General features: G+C 42.8%; 1 pseudogene; it reads left to right on the top strand.

The window, feature by feature from the left end:
- The first annotated feature begins 26 nt into the window (after window positions 1-26).
- Window positions 27-8,464, top strand: part of LOC111964014 (bMERB domain-containing protein 1-like) — a 50,782-nt pseudogene continuing 42,344 nt past the window's right edge.

Below are 8,464 nucleotides of genomic sequence, written 5' to 3'. Positions count from 1 at the left end.
ACTGTATATTTTATATTAAAAAAAATATTTTTGACTTTTTCTGAAATTAAATATAAATGAGCTGATTATTTTATTCTTAAAGGGATAGTTCACACAAATTACAAAATGACATTGGTTTCCTTACCTTGTAAGCAAGAAGTCTATGGACAAGGTATGACAGAAATACATGGACATGGTATGACAGAAATACATGCTTTGGTTTAGTTTCCCTGGCACTGTTCCACTGCTAATGTTTTAGCATTTATGGCACAAATATATATATATATACTGATATTAGTATTTTTCCACATCATGTTCAAATCATCTAGAAGGGACTTAGTTGAGCGTCACAATAAATTTGAGATACTTTCAGAGGATTTGGACTTGATGCGTGAAAAATGCTAATATCGGTACCATGACTTGAATGGGATTTGTGCCACAAATGTTAAAACGGTGCCAGGTGAATAAAACCAAAGCATGGATTGCTGTCCTACCTTGTCCGTAGACTGCTTATGCTGCGTTCAAGACAACTCGTAAACTCCGAACCTCAGAGTTAAAATGTGCGTACGTTTTTTGTGTAGAGCTTCCTATTGGTTGATTCTAATACTTTGAAACACTGACCTCATCTTTCTACGAGTTTCCAAGTTGGACATTTCAGTTTCCTAGTTCTGAGTTTTCTTGAACGCAGCGTTACAGTGTAAGGAAACCAATTTGTAATTTGGGTGAACTATCCCTTTAAGTACAGTGCTGTTGAATGAGAGGGATATTGTGGGGGTAATGTATGTAGTACCACCGATTAACGTTAGGTGGCGCCATGATCTAATATAAAAGTATATCTTCGAGTTTACAGTACAATAGGTATTGAAAACATCATCAGCCTTGGCTTGAACACCGCAAGCTCAAACAACGGAAAGAGCGTGACAACACCAGCACGTTGTGGAAGCGTTTTTACCCAATTCTCTGCCATGCAGCTTGGTACTTAATGAATGTCTGCGCATAGACTGCACCAGTTGCCTTTTCTTGTCAGTTTTCCTTCGGTTTCCAAGACACAGCATTGTATTTGTTTGACAGCGCATCCTTGACCAGTTTGGAATCGAACCCACGGTTGAGAGATGGAAAAGGAAAATAAACACGGATCATCACATCAGTACGGCTCTCTGGAATGCACTAAATGGAATACAGACAATTCCAAAACAGGTAAATAAATGGAACTGTTTGTGTGTGCATAATTGACCTGAGAAAGTGAAGACAATAGTATTTATTACAGGGGAAATGCTTGCAGTTGCATGCAGGTGTTGATGTTTGTTTCAAAATGCACGTCTACAGGTGGCAGTCAACAGCTGTGACTAGAGCGCTTACTGTTTATTTTAGTTCATTAGGATCCCATCAACTACTGCACATGCAGCAGCTAACTCTTCCTGGGGTCCACACAAAACGTACAAATACATGACGTAGTACAGAACAGCTATAGACAAGGACATGACATTCAAAATGAAAAAGAATATACGAGTTCTATATTGGAAAGACACCAAGAAACAACAAAAAATAGATTGACACACTATTCATATACATAAACAGTACAGTTAAATTCGATCTTTAGAAAGAGGAGAGGTGCTGTGATACAATATGTTTAAAAAAAATCTGTTTTAAAGCTCAGCTTGCTTTTTGCCTGAGTCAACTCTGGTGGCAGAGCATTCCATGATGACATGGCTCTATACATACAGTGCCTTCGGGAAGTATTCAGACCCCTTGACTATTTCCACATTTTGTTAGGTTACAACCTTATTCTAAAATGGATTCAATTATTCCCCCCCCCCCCATCAATCTACACAGAATACCCCATAATGACAAAGCAAAAACAGTTTTTAAGAAATGTTTGCTAATAAWTTTTTTTATAAAAATGAAATATCAAAATTACATAAGTGTTCAGAACCTTTAATCAGTACTTTGTTGAAGAACCTTTGGCAGCGATTACAGCCTTGAGTCTTCTTGGGTATGACACTACAAGTTTGGCACACCTGTATTTGGGGAGTTTCTCCCATTCTTCTCTGCAGATCTTCTCACACTCTGTCAGGTTGGATGAGGAGCAGTGGTGCACAGCTCTTTTCAAGTCTCTCCAGAGATGTTCGATCGGGTTCAAGTCCGGGCTCTGGCTGGGCCACTCAAGGACATTCAGAGACTTGTCCCGAAGCCACTCCTGCTTTGTCTTGGTTGTGTGCTTAGGATCGTTGTCCTGTTGGAAAGTGAACCTTCACCCCAGTCTGAGGTCCTGAGCACTCTGGAGCAGGTTTTCATCAAGGATCTCTCTGTACTTTGCTCCATTCATCTTTGCCTCGATACTAACTAGTCTCACAGTCCCTATGGCTGAAAAACATCCCCACAGCATGATGCTGCCACCACCATGCTTCACCGTAGGGATGGTGCCAGATTTCCTCCAGACGTGACGCTTGGCATTTAGGCCAAAGAGTACAATCTTGGTTTCATCAGAACAGAGAATCTTGTTTCTCATGGTCTGAGAGTCTTTAGGTGCCTTTTGGCAAACTCCTAGCGGGCTGTCGTGTGCCTTTTTACTGAGGAGTGGCTTCCGCCTGGCCACTCTACCATAAAGGCCCAATTGGTGGAGTACTGCAGAGATGGTTGTCCTTCTGGAAGGTTCTCCCATCTCCACAAAGGAACTCTAGAGCTCGGTCAGAGGACCCTTCTCCCCCGATTGCTCAGTTTGGCCAGGTCTAGGAAGAGTTTTGGTGGTTCCAAACTTCTTTCATTTAAGAATGATGGAAGCCACTGTGTTCTTGGGGACCTTCAATACTGCAGACATTTTTTTGTACCTTTCCCCAGATCTGTGCCTCGACACAATCCTGTCTCGAAGCTCTACGGACAATTCCTTCGACCTCATGGCTTGGTTTTTGCTCTGACATGCACTGTCAACTGTGGGACCTTATATAGACAGGTGTGTGCCTTTCCAAATCATGTCCAATCAATTGAATTTAACACAGGTGGACTCCAAGTTGTAAAAAAATCTCAAGGATGATCAATGGAAACAGGATGCACCTGAGCTCAATTTTGAGTCTCATAGCAAAGGGTCTGAATACTTATGTATTTATTTATTTTATTTTTAATACATTTGCAAAAAATGTGAAAAACCTGTTTTCACTTTGTCATTATGGGGTTTGTGTGTAGATTACTGAGGATATTGTTTTATTTAATACATTTTAGAATAAGGCTGTAACGTAACAAAATTTGGAAAAAGTCTGAATACTTTCCGAAGGCACTGTAACTGAGTGACGCATTAAATGTGTTTTTGGTTTGGGTACAGTGAGGAAACCCATAGTGGTGTGTCTGGTGCGGTATGTACAGTGTATGTCTGTTTGAAGTGTATGCAAATAGATTATTCAAATGGTTAGGCATTTTTGAACACAAGAGAAGTAGTCAATTTCTCCTAAACCCTGAAACATGAAATACTATTATGCATGTTGATGATGTTAGTTCTGTGTGTGCAGTTAAGGGCAAGGCATGCTGCTTTTTTTTGAGCCAGCTGCAGTTTTAATAGGTCTTTCTTTGCTGCACCTGACCATATTACCAAACAGTGATCAAGATCCGCGCCTGAACAGTTGTAGTACACTTGTGTCAAAAATGCAGAACATCTTTTTGTAACAGACATACCTCTCCCCATCTTTACAACAACGTTGTCAATATGACTTGACCAGGATAACTAACATCCAATGTTACTCCTAGGAGCTCAGCTTCTTCAACTTGTTCAATGGTCACCTCCTTTATGTACAACCCCATTTGAGGTTTAGGTCTAGGAGAATGCTTTGAACCAAATACAATGCTTTTGGTTTGTAGATGTATTTAAGGCCAGTTTATTGTTAATGACTCATTCTGACACTGACTGTAACTCCTTGCTAAGAGTCTCAGTGAGCTCACTGGCTGTAGGTGCAGATGTGTAGAGTGTGCAATCATCAGAATACATAGTCATTTTAGTAATTTTACCATCTTGTAAGACAAGTGGCAAATCGTTTTAAAAAATTGAGAAGAGTAATGGTCCAAGGCAACTGCCCTGAGGGATACCACACTGTACATATCTGATGATAGAGAAACTTCCATCGAAGAACACTCTCTGGGTTCTATTGGATAAGTAACTGTCCAACCATGTGATGGCAGGTGATGTAAAGCCATAACAAGTGAGTTTTTTCAATAACGTGTGTGTGTCCATTTTAGAATAATGTGTACAGTCACAGGGTGTACGCCATTATAGTCAGAAAATTGCACCCCAAATTATAGATGATGGGATGAGACTTAACAGGACATTGAGAATGGAAGAGAACATTGCGAGTGTCAGTTTTGCAAGGCTGGGGACACACTGTTCATATCATTACATCAACAATTCTCTCAAAGTCATTCTCCTTTTGCTTTTCATGTTTCAACAACAAAAGGAATAGGAAAGTGTTTGTTTGTTGAGAATAATTTATATATATTTTCTGTAATTAAACACTTTATTGTTTTAGTCATTATCTTCTATTTCTCTTCAATCAAAGTACCTGTAGGCTATTACTGCACTTCCTCAAAATTAGGAATCTGACTCTCCCCTTTCTTTCTTTCTTTCTTTCTCTCTTTCTATATCTCTCTCCTCTATATATTTTTTTCTCTCTATCTTTCTCTCTCTCTTTCTCACCCTGTCTTTCTCTTTTTCCCTCTACCCCTCTTTATTTCCAGTCTACTCATCGCTCCCTCCTTCTACCCTTCCTCCTTCCTTCCCTCCCTCTTCTCTCCCTCCCATCCCCCCTGTCCGTTAGTCCGTCACTGTGTGATATCTACCTCATTAAGAAGAAAACCACCCAGGCTGATGGAGGGGGAAAAAATAAGGGATAGAGGGAGGAGAAGAAAGACAGCAAATTGAGGCCTTGTTTCAATCACACTGTGGTTTGTCGTGTGGCAGCTCTCTTCGAAGCGTAACATCATTAGACTTCAGAGGAGTCACGTACATTGTTCTATGCTATACTACATATGCTATGTGGATGCTGAATGCTAACATGTAACGGTCGGCTAACAGATCCAGCAGTGTCCTCCAGTGACAGTGTGCTAGACATTCTCTTAGGGAGGGTGAGAGACATGGACTTAGAGCGAGCCACAGTCAAACTTTTAAAGTTAGTTCCGCAGAGCGAGGTTGAAAGACAGGTAGTAGTGTACTTTTTTAATTGACTTTGGAACACAGAAATTGTCTCAACATGAGAAGCTTTGCAGAGGAATTGGATGACTGTTCTTCCAGTATCTCTATTATCCATTTCTTCCTCTCTACTCACACACACACACACACACACACACACACACACACACACACACACACTATTGCACACACTATTACACACACACACACACTATTACACACACACTTCCGCTATGCACTCTCACAGTGACCCTGGCTCTAGCTCCAGGAATGACCCCCCCTCCAGCCCTACTCTGATCTCTTTCCCTTAGTGAAGGGGTGTGAACATGCCGTCTAGTAATGCCAGACCCGACCAACCTCTCAGCCCCAGACGTGATGATGGCTGTCAAGGTAATGGGCGCCGGAGGCTGGGTGCACAGTGAACCTCTCACTGATGGCTTTTGGGAAGCCTGTTGTGGCATTTTGAAATACCAACGTGCCACTGGTGTTGTCCTTAACAGGGGGGAAGTGTAGGGCAGAGGAGGGATGGGAATGGACACTAAAGACAATAGAGTTATAGAGAGAGAGAGAGGTTTGAACTTTAGGGGATGTTGGGAGTGTTGTCAGGTTTACTTGAATGGAGTTCGAAGTTTTTAAGATCCAGAGTCAACTAATCAGTCTTTATGATGAGACTACCCCTCCCTCCGGAGTAAAAGTGCCATGGCTGTCTTGACGTAAGCGCTGTCGTAYCGGGTCACGTAAGGAAGTGCGTCATAGTAACACAGCTGAGCGGCTCTGTGAAGATTCATATAGCTAAGTATTCATCCTTTGTGCCTGGCTGAGAAAGCTGAGTGCTTTGGCTCTTTMGGAGTCTCAGGCTTGTACACAATACAATGCTGACAGATGCCAAAGGGATATGAGTGAATATACACTGRTGATAGTCATCAAGTCTCTTTTCTTCAGCTTTTTAACTCTCTCAGTACAAGCCAAAGGTCACAGAGCCTAGTCAGCAGTGGCATGTATTCATGGATGCCAAGGGAAGCCAGGCTTCCCCCAAAAATTGAAAAAATAAAAAACCATACAATAATTTATCTTTAGTCTCTCTGTGTTTCATAATTTTCCTTCAATTCGCAAGAGACTGAATGTATCTCACAGGAGAAAGCATCCGAGCGAGRGAAACAYCGCCCCTCTGTCTCTCTACGTGTAGGCCATCTATCTGATGCTGTCTGGTCCAAACGAGTATGATATTTTTGCCACCCGTAGCATTGAATGCAAAGGAAGCCAGCGAGCATCTGGTCTCCCAATCAGTGTTGAGCTAAACTGAGCGAGCTCAACTGTGAATGGTCCTAGTGCACCAAAACAAAAGTATGCTCTCAAATCCCATTGAGAGCATACGTCATTGATAGAAAAACTTGAATTGCTGCATCTCGTTGTATTGTTGTCCTCCTTTGGCTAGCTAGCCAGCTAGCTAAAATTGGTCCTTTCCTAAATTAGCCATGGATAGAGATAGGGATTTGTACTTGTGCTTTTACTTTTACTTTTTTCTCCGAACTGGCCAATGATTATAATGGCAATTCTGATTCAACCATTAATTCATACATTGTTGTGCCCCTGACCTGAGACGGGTTGCATCACTGCCTGGTATGGCAACAGCTCGGCCTCCGACCGCAAGGCACTACAGAGGGTAGTGCATATGGCCCAGTACATTACCGGGGCCAAGCTTCCTGCCATCCAGGACCTCTATACCAGGCGGTGTCAGAGGAAGGCCCTAAAAATMGTCAAAAACTCCAGCCACCCTAGTCATGGACTGTTCTCTCTGCTACCGCACGGCAAGTGGTCCCGGAGCGCCAAGTCTAGGTCCAAGAGGCTTCTAAACAGCTTCTACCGCCAAGCCATAAGCTAATCAAATGGCTACCCAMACTATTTGCCACCCCCATACGCTGCTGCTACTCTCTGTTCTTATCTATGCATAGCCACTTTAATAACCCTACCTGCATGTACATAATTACCTCGACACCGGTGCCTCCGCACAATGACACATTGACTCTGAACCGGTACCACCTGTATATAGCCCCACTATTGTTATTTAKTGCTGCTCTRTAATATTTTCTTAAAACTGCATTGTTGGTTAAGGGCTTGTAAGTAAGRATTTCACTGTAAGGTCTACACCTGTTGTATTCTGCGCATGTGACAAATAAAATGTGATTTGATTTGATACAAGTTCAATATGTAGCCGGATGTAGAAGGCTAATGTTAACTAGCCAACGTTTCCTATGAATAGAAGTTAGGCTAGRGAGCAAGCYTTTTAGCCAGGTAGCKTAGGACAACAAAAAATAAAAGCAAGTACCGCATGACAGAGTGARAGACCGTTTCGTCAACATGAAAGAGAGGAGGATGGCATTGGCTTTGCTCTACAAGTAGGGTGAGTCAACATGTTTTTCTACTTACCCGAATGTGCACACACACAGAAGTCAGAACCATGGACTGCCACATCATATTTAGCTTACGTTGATTGGAGTAAATTGTTTTTGGTATCTTTTAGTTGCCACTGTATTAGACTAAGCAGAGGTGATTTAATGATTTTGAAGTTGAAATTGTGCTGGAATAGTGGAGGCAGCTCCTGTTTTCTTTGCGACTTGCGGTAACTCTGTGGTTCTAAATCAATAGTTGTTTAGTGGTCTGAAAATGTCGGAAACATTAACTAGGTTGACCATTCTATAGGCCAGGTAACTGTCAGTTACTGTACATGCTATATATGTTGTATTATGGCTTTTTTTGTGGATGGGGGGGACGGGGGCTTGGCTTTTTACCCTTTTTTCTCCCCAATTCCATGGTATCCAATTGGTAGTTAGTCTTGTCTCATCACTACAACTCCCGTAAGGACTCGGGAGAGGCGAAGGTCAAGAGCCGTGCGTCCTCCGAAACACAACCCAACCAAGCCGCACTGCTTCTTGGCACAATGCCCATTTAACCCGGAAGCCAGCCGCACCAATATGTCGGAGAAGAAACCGTACACCTGGCGACCATGTCAGCATGCACTGCTCCCGACCCGCCACAGGAGCTGCTAGTGCGCGATGGGACAAGGACATTGCTACCAGGCCAAACCCTCTCCTAACCCGGACGACGCTGGGCCAATTGTGCACCGCCCCATGGGTCTCCCGGACAGAGCCTGGACTCGAACCCAGAATCTCTAGTGGCACAGCTAGCACTGCAATGCAGTGCCTTAGACCACTTCGCCACTTGGGAGGCCTTTCCCCAGTGATTCTCCCCACGCACCGCTAGTACTAGTTAGAATACACCTCTTCTCTTCCTTTCAGCTCCCTCAAAGGATGTTATATC

This window comes from Salvelinus sp. IW2-2015, linkage group LG1, assembly GCF_002910315.2.
Source record: "Salvelinus sp. IW2-2015 linkage group LG1, ASM291031v2, whole genome shotgun sequence".
Taxonomy (NCBI): Eukaryota; Metazoa; Chordata; class Actinopteri; order Salmoniformes; family Salmonidae; genus Salvelinus; species Salvelinus sp. IW2-2015.
This window is presented reverse-complemented; position numbering and strand designations above follow the sequence as displayed.